The sequence below is a fragment of the Pyrus communis genome, chromosome 15 (genome assembly GCF_963583255.1).
Source record: "Pyrus communis chromosome 15, drPyrComm1.1, whole genome shotgun sequence".
NCBI classification, from domain to species: Eukaryota; Viridiplantae; Streptophyta; class Magnoliopsida; order Rosales; family Rosaceae; genus Pyrus; species Pyrus communis.
In genome coordinates this window covers 5,986,702-6,002,834 of record NC_084817.1, presented here as the reverse complement: position 1 = coordinate 6,002,834, position 16,133 = coordinate 5,986,702, and the positions used below count along the sequence as shown (strand labels likewise).

The window sequence follows — 16,133 nt, the reverse complement described above, 5'->3', positions numbered from 1 at the left end:
TAAGGCTCTTTAATAGCCATGATTGTTGTTTTCATTCAATAAGAATTCTCCCTGACTTTTCCATGCAAGCTTTCGAACTTGGCTTTACTGTGATTCATTGCTAGGTTCTAGGTTCTAACAAGAATTGCTTCCACTTCCTCCAATAATTGCTTCGTCTTCGCTTCCAGGAAGCTTTGAGATTCCGCTGCTTTTTCGAAAGACTCAATTGCAGACTCCGTTTACTGAAATTTCATTGACGCATAAGATCAAACACGTGGTAGGCAAGAACCCATTAGAGAGAAAGAATACACAAATTCCAGATTCCAGCAAACAAGAACCACAAGATTGTGGTGAAGCAACACCAAATTTTGAGGAAAACCCAGATCCCGACGAAGCAGCAGAACATTGTCACTCCACTTCCATATTCCAATTCAATCCCACACCCTGAGCGCACGGTACCGTTTCACCTCTAGAGAAAGCAGAATCAGGATGGGGTCCAAGTCGATGGGGAAGTGGAGTCTGTAGCATCGGTTTCAACACCTGAGTTTGATGAGACTGTTCCGGTTTTCATTGGACAACAAGCACAAGTAAACCCACTGAGAATCAACTTCAATGCGTCCGATTCTGGTGAAGCGAGTGAAGCAGAAGCACCAAATCTTATGAAACCTAGAAACCCAATGAACAAGAACAAGAAACCCAGAAAGTAATAGAACGATCGCGGAAGCACTCAAAAATTTATTGGAACATCTAATGAAAATTTGGAAAGAAACTAAAGCTATAAACAGATGAAAAATAATGGGAAGTTGAACCACCAAAATCCATGGCATGAGCCTGTGGCTTTGATACCATATTAACTAAATTGCAAAAGATGAAGAATTGATACAGAGGAAGAGGATACAGAGAAACTAACAGGAGAGAATGTATTGATTGTTTTGAGAAAATGTATACAATTAAACTTAAGAAAATGATAGATATACAATCCCTTATATAGCCATATATCCCAATTACTATAATACCGTTCTAACTATATTTCTATTATATCAGTTATTAGAACTGACCTGCTGGTCCAACATGAGCCTCTTCACGCGGACCACAGGTGCTGATGGCAACCATAGCAGATTCTTATATAAACTAAGTTTTAGTTCTCTTCCGAAACTTAGTTCTCTCCCAGAGCCGTGAGGGCTCTTTCCATCTTGCTCTCAAACCTTAACCCATCTCAACTTCATTTCTCTACCATCATCACAAAATCAAAACTACGGCGGAGCTCTCCAATCAAAGATGGCCCCAGCCATCAGATTGTACTGCTACAATGGCGGAATGTAATATGTCAACTGAATACTTCTCTTCTTTCTAGATGGGATTTGTAATGTTTGCCTTCTTGGACTGATTACGAGATTTTGGCCCCTTAAAGTGCAGGCTAAAATTTTTTGTTCCTCTTGGATACAGCAACATAGATGAGCTCTCTATCTCAAATGTTCCTCTTGGATCTCATAGGTATGCAATACTTTCTTCACTAAGCTCTACTATTGAATCACTTTCCTTTAAGTTTTGCTATTTTTTTTTTCCCTCAAGTCCAACTTTTAATTTCTTGCAAATGCGGTTCCTATTTATTTAAAAATCTGACCCTTGAGGAATTAATTTTCTTAACTGAGGGTAATTAGCATTATAGGTTAATATGCAAGATTTAATTTAAATTGAGAATTGCCTAGTTTATATCCTTCTGGTGATCATTTGCTTTTGATGGACTCATTTATATGCTACTGTGCATTGAAACTTGTTTGCATTTCAAGGAAAGGAAATTTACCTTCCATGATTATGTAACATCTGATGCAGATTTTGGACTCATTTAGTAATGGCCTATGCTTTTACAATTTGGACATCCTACATATTGAAAACAGAGTACGAGAAGGTTGCAACAATGAGGTTGTGTTTTCTTGGATCAGAACAGCGGCGCCCTGATCAGTTCACAATAAGATCAACTTGATTATTCCTAAGCTTATGTGATAAATTAATTGACATTGAAGCACAGTAGTCGGGACATAACATTAACAGCCACTAGCTAGGGCTGGGGTCAAGCAGTTAAATGTACATCATTAAATTGTAAATGTTCAATATGTTTATATACCGAGTCTTGTTTACTCGATTATCTTTCAACATGATCCTACTCCTATGCACCATCCAGTTACATTATTGAGTGGGAAAACTATAAAATTGGTGTTCTTCAAACATTTCTTTTCACTGTTGTGGATCTAACTGTTGTGAAATACGTAAATTTGGTGTAGGTACTGGTTAGAAATGTGCCACCAGATCCTGAGGAAACAGTTAGTCAGCTCGTGGAACATTTTTTTCTGGTCAACCATCCAGACCACCATCTCACTCATCAGGTTTGGTCCTCTTGCTTTTCTTTACCTCCTTAATAGTTAATACTGATTCACACAGAAACGGGCGTTCAAGTTATAAAAAAAAATTTCAATTTCAACAGTCGCTGCTCTGCTTTCTACAACTATAGAGGGGTCTAAATAAAGTAGGGTTGTTCTATAGTAATAGTTGTAATGATTACTGTGAAAAGGGATTTACACCTGTGCTCTTCTTCCATGTATTTCAGTTATATGTTTAATTTCTTACTGAACTATTTGCATGCAGGTTGTTTACAATGCAAGTAAACTTTCTGAATTAGTCTATGAGAAGAAGAAAATTCAGAATTGGCTTGACTATTATCAACTTAAATTTTCTAGAACTTCATCTAAAAGACCATCTAAGAAGGTATTTGCATTATTGTTCTGATTTCTTTCTTCGTTTTTTTCTTTTTGTTTCCTTCCCTTTTCTTTTCATCATGCTATTTCTCATTTCCATTGACAACGTCTTGTAAGCAGACTGGATTTCTTGGTCTTTGGGGTAAACGGGTGGATGCAATTGATTTTTATACATCTGAGATTGAGAGGCTATCAAAAGAAGTAATTATCCCTTAATTACTGTAAAATTTCTTCCACCAGTCTTGCACTCTTGCTCACTGTTGCTTCTATTTGACACTGGACGAGGAAAGCTTCGGAGTTAGCTCAAGCCCTGATTGACTACTTCTTTGTCTTTTATAGATCAATCATTATAGGAACACTTATGTTCTTTCTTTTTCAAATCAAATTTATTGTTGACAGATGTCTTTGGAGAGAGATAAGATTACAAGTAGCCCTAAATCTATCATGCCAGCAGCTTTTGTTTCCTTCAGAACTCGATGGGGGTGCCGCTGTTTGTGCACAAACTCAACAATCCAGAAACCTAACTATATGGTTGACTGAGTGGGCTCCAGAACCCCGTGATGTTTATTGGGATAACTTGGCTATCCCCTATGTTACATTGACAATAAGGAGGCTTGAAGTTGCCGTTGCTTTCTTCTTCCTCACCTTCTTTTTTATGATCCCCATTGCATTTGTACAGTCCCTTGCAAACATGGAGGGTATTGAGAAAGTAGTCCCCTTCCTAAAGCCCATTATTGAAGTCTGAGTATTTTCTTTCTATATAATATATCTTTGTTTGAATGTTCCCTGGCTGGATGGTCAGCTCTTAATTACTTTTTTTTACCGTCGTTTTGTAATAACAACATCCCGTTTTTCATGCAGGAAATTCATAAAATCATTTATCCAAAGTTTCCTGCCTGGAATTGCTTTGAAGATTTTTCTTATATTCCTTCCCTCTATATTGATGGTAATGTCCAAATTTGAAGGTTTCAGTAGCGTATCATTCGGCTACTAGATATTATATTTTCCAATTTGCCAATGTATTTCTTGGGAGCATAATCACTGGAACTGCATTTCAACAACTAGATGAATTCATCCACCAATCTGCCAATGAGTATGTCCTTACATTTGCACCTGAACTCCTTTTAGTTTGCAGTATCCTGATGGTTAGTTATATGGAATGTACTTTTTCATTTCATACAAATACACTAATGTGAGATCGTGGAAGTAAGCAAGTCAATCAAGTTTTGACATCATCTCTTGTGTGCATAAATTGATAGACTGCAATGAATATAAGCTTCCTCTGCTCCGTATCTGATATCGACAGTGCTGCTTGATGCAAAAAGTTTTGATAATTAATTGGCTATTTGAAGGATCCCGAAGAGAATTGGTGTTTGAATTCCAATGAAGGCAACCTTCTTTATCACTTATAAAATGGTTGATGGGTGGGCCGGAATTACTGGTGAGATTCTAAGGTTGAAACCCTTGATTATATATCACCTGAAAAATTTCTTCTTGGTGAAGACTGAAAAGGATAGGGAAGAGGCCATGGATCCCGGAACCCTTGGTTTCAACACTGGTGAACCTCAAATACAACTATATTTCTTACTTGGCCTTGTTTATGCTGTGGTGTCACCAATCCTACTTCCGTTCATAATAGTATTCTTTGCCCTGGCATATGTTGTTCATCGTCATCAGGTAAGTTGCGACATTTTCCAAGAGAAGGGTTTAGTTATTTTTTGGTTGAGATGTTCATTTCTTGACTGAGTAATTCTGCTAAATTCTATACGCATTTCATTGGTCGATTCTAGATTATAAACGTCTATAATCAAGAGTATGAAAGTGCTGCGGCATTCTGGCCTGATGTCCACGGGCGCATCATAACAGCACTAATTGTCTCACAACTGCTGCTGATGGGATTGTTAAGCACAAAAGATGCTGCTCAGTCAACTCCACTGCTCATCACACTCCCAGTTTTGACCAGATGGTTCCCTAGATTCTGCAAAGGCCATTACGAACCTGCTTTCATCAGACATCACTTGCAGGTTTGTTTCTTTCACTATTGGTTGACCTAGTTCTTCGTTGTGTTGGTCAAAGTGATTTGACTGTGATGAACATTTTCTTATGGTGGATTGCAGGAAGCAATGATGAAAGATACATTAGAACGCACATTAGAGCCGAATCTGAACATGAAAGGCTTCCTTCAAAATGCGTACATCCACCCAGTTTTCAAGGGTGAAGATGACAGCGAGAACGATGCACCTGCCCAGGAATTTGAGAAGGAGCCCGCAGTTGTTCTAACAAAATGCAGTTCTCGAAGGAATACACCAATGCCCAGCAAATATAGCGGTTCTTCTTCATCAGCATCCATACCCGAGGACGATACTGAGAAGATGATCCCTCAAGAGTGTGTTGTACTCTTTGTTTAGTTAGCTGTACATATTTTTTGATAACAAGAAAAGGTTAGCGGTACATTTTTGGCTTCGGAGGTTGTAAATGAATTGTAGAGAGAATTATTAGGATCTTCATTCTGTAAAGAAACAGTCGAGAAAGGAAAAAAAACGCCTTTCGGTTTTAGATTTGAGGTCGGATTCAAACACAATACGACTATTCTGCGGGTGTAGTGGTAAGTATTCTTATTCACTTCAATCCCGTCGAACCTCATGTTGTGAATGCCCCTTTTGTTGTTCATGAAAAGCTTCGATCGGGTTGCTCTACCACGCCATTTATAGGGCACCGTTCGTGCAACTATGAGACCTCTTGTATCCTTGGTTCCACCTGAACACACTGATCCAACCTAATGCGAGGTGGTATTCTAACATACGGCCTGTCAGACCGGGCGTTTTGTGCGGCAAAACACCAATAGCGAGCCCTGCTATGTCATGTCCCACCTACTCTAAAATTAACGGATTCAGATTCTCTCATCTCCTATACCTTCCTTCCATGCAGTCATTCAAAACAATTCCAAGTTAATTCAAAGGTGAAGATTTGTTTTACACGCTATGAATGAAGGGTGAGGATATGAGGGATTGGGAAATAGGAGGAGAGAGAACCATAATGCAAGATTGACCTTAAAACTTCAAAGTTATGTGTAATGTACCGAAGAAGGAATAGAAGAAGCACTTTACTTGTGAAGGATGAAGAGAATTTCATGTTCCATGGAAATTACTTTGCTTCTTCCACAGTGAATCAAAATTCCAAAATTCTATATTTCTTGCTTCTTACCAAATCCACCGCATTCCTTAGAAAAATAAAAAATAAGTAATAAAAAAAGTAAGAGAAAAAAAAAGATGTATTTGTCGGTTTGTCCTCTGAACTTGTACAAAGGTGTCAATTTCCTCCTTGACTTTAATTTTAGCCGATTGTCTTCCTAAACTTTTATAATTAGCCAATTTCCCCCTTAACTTTAACTTTAACCGATTACCCCTCTAAACTTTTATACCTAGCCAATCCCCCCCAGCATAAGATATTTTTTCATCCAATTTTCACCCATCCAATTGTCCATTCTTTTTGCTCCTATATAGTTGTCATGTGTTGTCCACGTGATCAAAATGGATAAAAAATTGGATGAAACTTTTTAAAATCTAGCATCAGGAGAGAAATTGACCATTTATAAAAGTTCAGGGGTAATTGGCTAAAATTAAAGTTCAAGGAGGAAATTGGCTAATTATAAGTTGAGGAAATTGATAGCTCTATACAAGTTTAGAGAACAAATCGACAAATATGCCAAAACAAAAATCCAGTAGCCCCTTTCTCCTGATTGGATGGTGACAATCCATTCCAACTCATCTCCGATTGGCGGGTTGAACTCGGCTATGGGGCCCAGTCGACTCATACTCCTCATCCTCTTTTCATCTTTTCTAGTTTCCAGTCTTGACTCTTGAGAGAGAATGGACGAGCTCATGATGGTTGCGGATGCGACGATGTCGTCTTCGCCGTCAACTGTGGCGTCGATCCCATTGAACCTCACTCTCTACGCTGCGTTCCTCGCCTGTGCTCTCGCTTAATTCCTCAAGCTCTTCACCAATTGGTCCATACAATTTTGCATTTTTGCAGCTCAATTTTCCAATTTTAAATTAAATTAGGAAATTTAGTGTCAAATTGGTGTGAAATTGAGTGATGTGAGTGTTTTTAAGGTACAAACAAAAGGAGATGAGACTCGAAGAGAATGCTCAATTCCCGCGAACATTCTGCCACTTTTATTCACTATCAATCATTTTAGTCAAAAATATTTATTAAATAAGAATAAAATAACAAAAATAGCTTCAATTTATGTCAAATCATTTTAGCTCATTGTTTATTAAATTGATGGTATTTTGTCATTTTGGTCTTTATTTAATAAAACTTAAAACTTCTGAGAAAGAATCAGAATGCAAAATTGAACTTAAAACTTCTGAGTTATCTGTAATGTACTGAAGAAGGGATAGAAGAAGCACTTTACATGTGAAGGATGAAAGTAATCTCTTGTTCCATGGAAATTACTTTGCTTCTTCCACAGTGAATCAAAATTCCAAAATTCTATATTCCTTGCTTTTTACCAAATCCACTGCATTCATAAAGAAAAAAAAAAACATAGTTATAAAAAAAAGTAAATAGAAAAAAATATGAAAAGGACTTGAAAAGTTTGAGTTTTAATAATAAGAACAAAATAAAGAGTCAAATGAATAGTACCAGGATTGACTTTTTAGTATAAAAATGTGGTTTTTCGTTAAAGTGAACAATACAGGGAACTTTTCGTTAAAGTTCCCAAAAAAAAAATCCAAGAGCCCCTTCTCCTAATTGGACTCAGTTGTGGAGCCTAGTCGACTCATACTCCTTTTTCCCTCTTTTCTAGTTGTCACAGACGGTTGCAGATGCGACGACGTCGTCTTTGCTGTCAACGACAACATCTATCCCATAGAACCTCACCTATGCTCTTGCTCAGTTCCTCAAGCACTTCGGCTCCTGGTCCGTACAATTTCGCATTTCTGCAGCTCAATTTTCCAATTTGAAATTAAATTAGGAAATTTTAGTGTCAAATTGGTGTGAAATTGAGTGATGTGAGTGTTTTTAAGGTACAAACAAAAGGAGATGAGACTCGAAGAGAATGCTCAATTCCCGCGAACATTCTGCCACTTTTATTCACTATCAATCATTTTAGTCAAAAATATTTATTAAATAAGAATAAAATAACAAAAATAGCTTCAATTTATGTCAAATCATTTTAGCTCATTGTTTATTAAATTGATGGTATTTTGTCATTTTGGTCTTTATTTAATAAAACTTAAAACTTCTGAGAAAGAATCAGAATGCAAAATTGAACTTAAAACTTCTGAGTTATCTGTAATGTACTGAAGAAGGGATAGAAGAAGCACTTTACATGTGAAGGATGAAAGTAATCTCTTGTTCCATGGAAATTACTTTGCTTCTTCCACAGTGAATCAAAATTCCAAAATTCTATATTCCTTGCTTTTTACCAAATCCACTGCATTCATAAAGAAAAAAAAAACATAGTTATAAAAAAAAGTAAATAGAAAAAAATATGAAAAGGACTTGAAAAGTTTGAGTTTTAATAATAAGAACAAAATAAAGAGTCAAATGAATAGTACCAGGATTGACTTTTTAGTATAAAAATGTGGTTTTTCGTTAAAGTGAACAATACAGGGAACTTTTCGTTAAAGTTCCCAAAAAAAAAATCCAAGAGCCCCTTCTCCTAATTGGACTCAGTTGTGGAGCCTAGTCGACTCATACTCCTTTTTCCCTCTTTTCTAGTTGTCACAGACGGTTGCAGATGCGACGACGTCGTCTTTGCTGTCAACGACAACATCTATCCCATAGAACCTCACCTATGCTCTTGCTCAGTTCCTCAAGCACTTCGGCTCCTGGTCCGTACAATTTCGCATTTCTGCAGCTCAATTTTCCAATTTGAAATTAAATTAGGAAATTTTAGTGTCAAATTGGTGTGAAATTGAGTGATGTGAGTGTTTTTAAGGTACAAAGAAATGACATTGGACTCAAATAGAATGCTCGATTCCCGCGGAATGTCATCGTCGCATTCCGCCACATTTGTTTACCATCAATCATTTTGGTAAAAAATCTCCATTAAATAAGAATAAAATGACAAAAAATAGCTTCAATTTATGTCAAATCATTTTGGCTCATTGTTCATTAAATTGAGGGTATTTTGTCATCTTGGTCCTTATTTAATAAAACTTAAAACTTCTGAGAGAGAGTTAGAATGCAAAATTGACCTTAAAACTTCTGAGTTATGTGTAATGTACCGAAGAAGAGATAGAATAAGCACTTTACTTGTGAAGGATGAAGAGAATTTCTTGTTCCATGGAAATTACTTTGGTTCTTCCACAGTGAATCAAAATTCCAAAATTCTATATTTCTTGCTTCTTACCAAATCCACCGCATTCATAAAAATAAAAAAAAAGTTATAAAAAAAGTAAGAGAAAAAAAAATTCCAGCAGCCACTTTTTCTTGATTGAACTCGATTGTGGGACCCAGTTGGCTCATACTTCTCCTCTTTCCCTCATTTCTAGTTCCCACAGTCTTGCTCATGAGAGAGAATGGATGTGGTGATGAAGGCTGCAGATGCAACGACGTCGTCTTCGCCATTGATCCCATCGAACCTCTCTCCTTGGTGCATTCCTCGCCTACACCCCTGCTCAGTTCCTCATGCTCTTCACCACCTGGTATGTATAATTTCGCATTTTATTTTCCAATTTGAAATTAAATTAGGAAATTTTAGTGTCAAATTGAGTGATGTGAGTGTTTTTAAGGTACAAAGAAAGGAGATGGGACTCGAAGAGAATGCTCAATTCCGCGCAATGCTGTCATCGCATTCCGCCACGTTTGTCCACCATCAATCATGTTAGTCAAAATTCTAAATTAGTCAGAATGGCTGCAATGATTGATGGTAGACAAACTAAGGGTCATTTCAATCGATTTCAAATCACAGAGACAAAAGTGAGGAGTTAATTTAATCTCAGAGACCATGTTAACTAAAAAACCTTCTATTAAACTTGAAATGGTTTTACCATGGCCGACTTGGGCATAGCTAAGTGGTTAGGGTGCATTTGTTGCACCAAACTATCTTGGACTGAATTAGTTTCAGGGTCTAAACTGGACTGGTTTAAACTAAATTAAGTTGGACTGACTTAGTGAAGCATTTAGTGTAATATCGAACTAAGAAACAGGAATATAAAAATAATAATAATTAATTCTCTTTTTTTTTTCTTTTCCTTTTTCTTTTTCCAGAACGCTTTTCTTTTTTTTGTCTTTGAAGCTGAATCCCTTTGTTTTTTGTCTTCAATTCTGCAATACAAATAAGGGTGTGATATCCACACACCTCATTTTACTTCTCACACACCTTTTTAATTTTTGACTGTCGGATCGGATGAATTGAAGAAGATCAACGGACATAAATTATCAAGGGGTGTGTGAGAAGTAAAATGGGGTGTGTGGATAGCACACCCCTACAAATAATAGGGATGCCTTGAGTTCTTTTAAGTGGCTGATTTGTTATCATAAACAAGCATACACAAATATGAACTTTGGCTGCGCTATGTGCACATAGCTTAACATGAAGATTGCCCAAAAAATCAATCCCTGAGTATTAATTTTGAGGTATTCACCGATTTACCCCCTGAATGTATAAGAAATTGTCAATTTCTCTTATGAACTTTAATTTTAGTCAATTACTCTTTGAACTTGTGTAATTCACCAATTTATCCCCTGCCATTATATCTTAGAATTTTCCATCCAATTTGGTCACATGCTCAACACATGCTAATGGTGTGAGGGCAAAAAGGTAATCATATACCACAACCGAACCTAATCATTGTTGGGTATATGGGGAAGCAGGGAAGGCGAGCCACAAAGAATTGGGCATCCTAGCATTACAATATGAGAAAAGATATGGAGAATATACGGTGAAATCAACAGATTGCTACAAAATATCGAAGGTATTTTGAGCTTTGAAGCTCAAAACGATGAGTATCGTGGTTAGAGATGGTGGGCATCCTTCAAGATATAGCAAGTCTTCACTTTTTCATTTTCAGTTTGTTTAATATGCGAAGGGTGTTGTGAATAATATGTGGATGGCCCACATGAATAGTTTGTTACTATTCATTTACAGTATTTTCACTATTCATTTATGGAAAATTTGTAAAGTGAATAGTGTTGCTATAGTAATCTTTTTGCTTATAAAATGAGAGCATACGGAAAAAAGTGGGAAAAAAAAAAGCCACAAGGCTCACGGCAGAAAAAGAAAGAAGACAAGAGAAAATAAAGAGGGTTATCTTTGTAATCTTATTATTCTAGATTATAAATGAAAGCATCACTGCTGCCCAGAGGACGTAGTCCAGTCACACAGACTATAAAGGAACCTCGTAAATTTTGTGTCTTGTTTATTCCACTGCACACATTGCCGATTTTACAACACTTTTAGCTCTCGTGTCAGTGGAACACACAACCTCCTCCGCCACCTACGATGGCTCCTCTTTCAAGTCCCCCAATCAAGTGGGAGACCATGGGGCTTCTTCTGTTCAATCCCTACTCAATGGCTTCGGTGCATCACTGCATGGAGCTGTTAATTCTCAGTCTCCAAATTTTCGCCACCCTCAGAGAGGTCAACTGCAAACGTAGAACTACAGAGGTGCAGGGGCAGTGATGAACCAAGCTCCAAGTCAAGGTTCTTAGCATGAGCAGGTTGGGCGGTGTAGCTACTGTTGCTCCTCTTATTGCTGACATGTCCTCTAAGGACACCACTGAACGAGGAAGGCGAGATTGATGAGAAACATAGAAAGTGTTCAGCCTTCTTTCTTTTCTTTTCTTTTTTTTTTTTTTTTTTTTTTTTTGGAAAACTGGACATTATATTCTAAGGCCCAAGGCTAAACAAAGATACAAAGAGGTCCACAAACTACATAAGTGCAAAACAAAACAGTGGACCTGAACAGTACACACAAAAGAGCCCATAACAAGTTTTGGGGCCCAATACAAACACAGACAAAGCTACAGAACTCCCTAGAACCTTGCAGTTCCCTCTGTTGCCGGAAATGTCAAGAGCCACCATCATAATTTGTCCAGCACGCGCGACCAACCAAAGCCCCAGGCATTAACAAAACCAGTGCTCCAACACCGCAAAGCATCCACGCCAGCACAAACCCACACCCCAAACCGCCATCAAGCAGCCACTGCCCAGAAACGAAGAATCTGTTGACTCTGACAACATGCAACAACCCCTATGCTGATCATAACTAATAGACGAAAGAAGTCAGTAAAGAATCCACTGACGACAGTGCCAATAAAGGCAAACAAATAGAAGGTGGTGATGTGTACACCCGAGTAAAAACTCTACGCACCTTCCAAAGAAAACACAGCCGAGTGCTGTGAAGAAAAGATTTTGCAGATCAGGAAAGAGGAAGCAACAAGGAAGGATGGAGCCCACCCGAAATAGGACTGGAAGGAATTGGGAAAACAAAGTAAGAGGGATTGATGAGAGACATGGAAGTGGAAGGGAAACTAAGGTGAGGGTAGATAGAAATGGAAGAATAGAGGAAGAAGAACAAGGAAGGACAACAGAGTACTGCCACCGACCTTTGCCAGAGCTCAGGCCGGGGGCTAGGGAGAAAAAATGACGAAGAAAAAAACTTACATAGAGAGGTGAAAGACTCTCAGAAGAGAGAACAACTCTCAGGGAGAGAGAAGCTTAAGTGCTCAGCTTTCTAAGCAAAGGAAGAAGTATTATGTGGAGGAACTAGAGGATAGGGCAAAAACAATGCGACCATTTGAAAAGATAACAAAGAAAATAAATAATAAAATAAAAATAATAAAAAAAAGGAAGAAGGAACATGGTGCATCAGCACCAAGGAAATAATAAATAAAAAAGGAGAAGAGGTTTGGAAGGGTGTCGACATAAAAGAGAAAAAAAAGGAAGGGTCTGACACTTTTTATTTATGTGAACGGTGTTGGCTTAAAATCATTTCACAAGTTCTATTTACTTTAAAGCAATTTATTTATCATGGACGGTTTTACCGCCTACCGCTTTAAGTTTTGATTTATATGAATGGTGTTGAATTAAAGCCTTTGTCACGAGCTTTATTTACTTAAATGCAATTTATTCACTATGGCTGGAATTACAGTATATTGCTTTAATTTATTTATCGTACTTATTTTGTTACAATGAGTATATATAGTACTTGAAGTTCCTTGATCAGATTAGAACCTGAAGTTTCTTGATCCTCATCATATTAAATAATTGGACCCAAAGTTCCATCATGCAAACAGATTGGGCATGAAGTTCTTTGATGAGTACCTTAAGTTTGAAGAGCCGGAGTGTCACAACTTAATTGTAATAAAGGTCATAAGTGTCTCAGTCTACGGACTATTAAATAAGGACCAGAGTCCATATTCAAAATGGTTTAGCAGAAATATTTATTAAGCGGATGAAATTGATGGCCCGTGTTTTGCCCATGAAAACGAAATTGCCAAGTCTTCTACATGGGGACGTGCTGTTTTAAATGATGCATTATTAATTCAGTTGAGACATGTTATCAACCATCAATACTTCTCAGTACAACTCGTGTTTGGGCAACAGTCAAACATTACACATTTACAAGTTTTTGGTTGTGTTATATATGTGCCTATTGTATTGTCATAATGTACTAAAATGAGGCATCATCTCATATTGGGCATTGATATTGAACATCATCTATCATTCAATATTTGGAACCTTTGACTGGAGATATGTTTACCGCTCGGTTTGCAGACTGTCATTTTGATAAGACAACTTTTCCAACGTTAGGGGGAGAAATAGACTGTTCTAGAAGAACGACGAGAAAATACCGTTCCAGAAGAACAAAGAGAATTTGTCTTATTTTGATTCAAGAAGCAATCAATGAGAAAATGAAGTGAGAATAATTTAATGATGCAACGATGTATCAATCAAATGCCAAATGCATTTAATGATGTAACGAAAGTGATGAAATCACATATACAAGAATTGATGTCCTTATTGGACAAAATAATGAGGCAGCAAATGATTTATCTGTTGCATGCCTGAAGCATGGCAGATTCGCAGACTCAAAAGGTTCAGTCATTCAAAAGAATAAGAATATGGCACTACTGAACTTTTGCATTCCCAAAGCATAACTGTTGCATGCCGAAAGCATAACAGTCGCTACATGGATACACGTCACAAAAAGAACAATCTGCAGACATGGGAACATATGTCTCATGCATGAAGCATGATAGACCTATAGGTTCTAATGACTCAACTCACCGGAAGTGAAGATTAAAATCCAAGCTCTATAACGCTCAAGAGGAGGTTATGATCCGCATTCTCTAAACTAGTACTATCCTGGAAGAGATAGTGCAATGCCCTTGAAGAGACAATGGATATCCAAAGAAATGAAAAGCTTTTATGCATGCGCATACACATGAGAAAATAGGATCACGGACTGATAATAACCAATGGTAATTTTGGTTTTTACATGTAGCTACTAAATTCATCAATGAGCTGTGTTGATATTAAGTCCCGTTCTTTTTCCATCGACGAAAGGAAAATTATTGGCCAAAATGGAGAAAGGCAATTCCGTTACAATTTTGTAATAAAGTGGGGAAAATGGATATATATGTATATAATACAAATAGCCAAAAGATGTTGAACCAAGAAGGTTACGTATGGGCATTTGTAATACAGTGAAATACACTCACATGATATGACACAAGGTTACTAATTGAAACTTAAAATTATACTCTTGTAAACGAGTTCATATGAATGGAGAATTATATACGAAGGGTTGTGAGTTGCCTTCATCATATCTCAAGTAAATCCCTCAAGTATACATAGGAGCAAATTACTCTGTATAAGTTCCAAAGGAAAATATGTTATGAAGTGTAGAAAATCCCTGAATGATTCAAATTGCTTGAAATAAGCCCCGAAAGGGTAAAGAATAAATTATATACTCAATATCAATGGATGATATAAATTGCCTTAGTATCATTATGATATTGTTGCAACACACTAAATCTCTTGCAAAAGTTGATGATATTAAATTGCAACTCCTAAAGAGTCTAGAAAGATTATAAATTGTTGAAAGGAATATTGTCACGGGCTGTAGATTAAACAATATGCCAACACGAATCTTATCCATGATGTTTATGATAATAAAGAACCATATGGAATGAAGATTATGCGTTGAAAACTCAAATGCCAATAATTAGACACTAAGAAAGATCATTTATCTTCGTGAGGATAAAGATGAATTGATATTTGGTCCATAAGTACTACATCTTAGTGAAGTATATGCTTTGTTGTATTTAGCATAATACATTGAATGAAATAAACCTTGTCTATTATTATCTCTGAGAAATTACAGACATATGCATACACATAAGTTAAAATAAACATACAAGAGGAAGCCTTCACAAAGGTTGCTCATGTGAAGCCTCAATACTTGGCGGAACCCCCGAAGGGGGAAACACTGGAGATTGATCATGTAACACCTTAGTACTTGGCGGAACTCCAGAAAGAATAGACACTGGAGGTTGATTATTTGGAACCTCAAGACTTGGTAAAACTCCAGACGGCGAAGGCAATTGGTGCCTTTGGAATAAAGCCACAAACCTCTGATGGTCACTTTGAACCCGACTTTCAGATTCCTGCAGCTGGTCAAGCTTCCTTTTCATGCTTGTTGAGTAGTTATTCGCAAGCATGTGCAACTCTCTATTCTCGTGCTTAAGCCATTTGATCTCTTGTTTAAGACTTGCCACCTCAGCCATCAATGATTCAACTTGACGTGTTCGAACAAGTACACGTTGACCCATATTAGATACAGAGCCTGCACACTGAACACTGAAAGTCAGAGAGTCTTCAACAGCCAATTCATCGGACCGTTTTGAAAATATCCTATTATCCTTAAGAGTAAGAAGATTCCTAGCTACCACTGAAGCGATTATGTTATTCTTCATCACAGAGTCCCCAACCAGAAGATTCCTAGCTACCACTGAAGCGATTATGTTATTCTTCATCACAGAGTTCCAACAGTAAGAGGACTATTAGCGGGATAAGAATGATGGGTGCCTTATGTTGTCTTGAGAAGAAATGTTTCCATCTTCCAAAAGATTCAAATCAAAACGATGGTCAGATGGGCAAGCCATTTTCAGAAACGATGAAGGAAAATGAGGTCAAATAAATTGAAATCTCAGAAGTACAGAAAAGGGAAATTTCTACATGCAACAATTTTTCGAGCGTGCATTTGGAACACAATTGATGTCTCTATAAAAAGAAGAGGCAACAGGGCAACTTGTTCAAAAATCGAAGAGGCACCGCTCTCCGAATTTCAAAAGCCAAATTTTCCTGAATAAAGTTCGTTGTTAATTTTCAGACACAATCTCAGCTTTTCGAATATCACGGGCAACTTTGTTAAAGAT

The 16,133-nt window shown here is 37.2% G+C and overlaps 1 pseudogene; it reads left to right on the top strand.

Moving 5' to 3' along the window:
• Positions 1 to 1,257: 1,257 nt before the first annotated feature.
• LOC137716946 (calcium permeable stress-gated cation channel 1-like) lies at positions 1,258 to 5,140 on the top strand (annotated as a pseudogene).
• Positions 5,141 to 16,133: the final 10,993 nt, after the last annotated feature.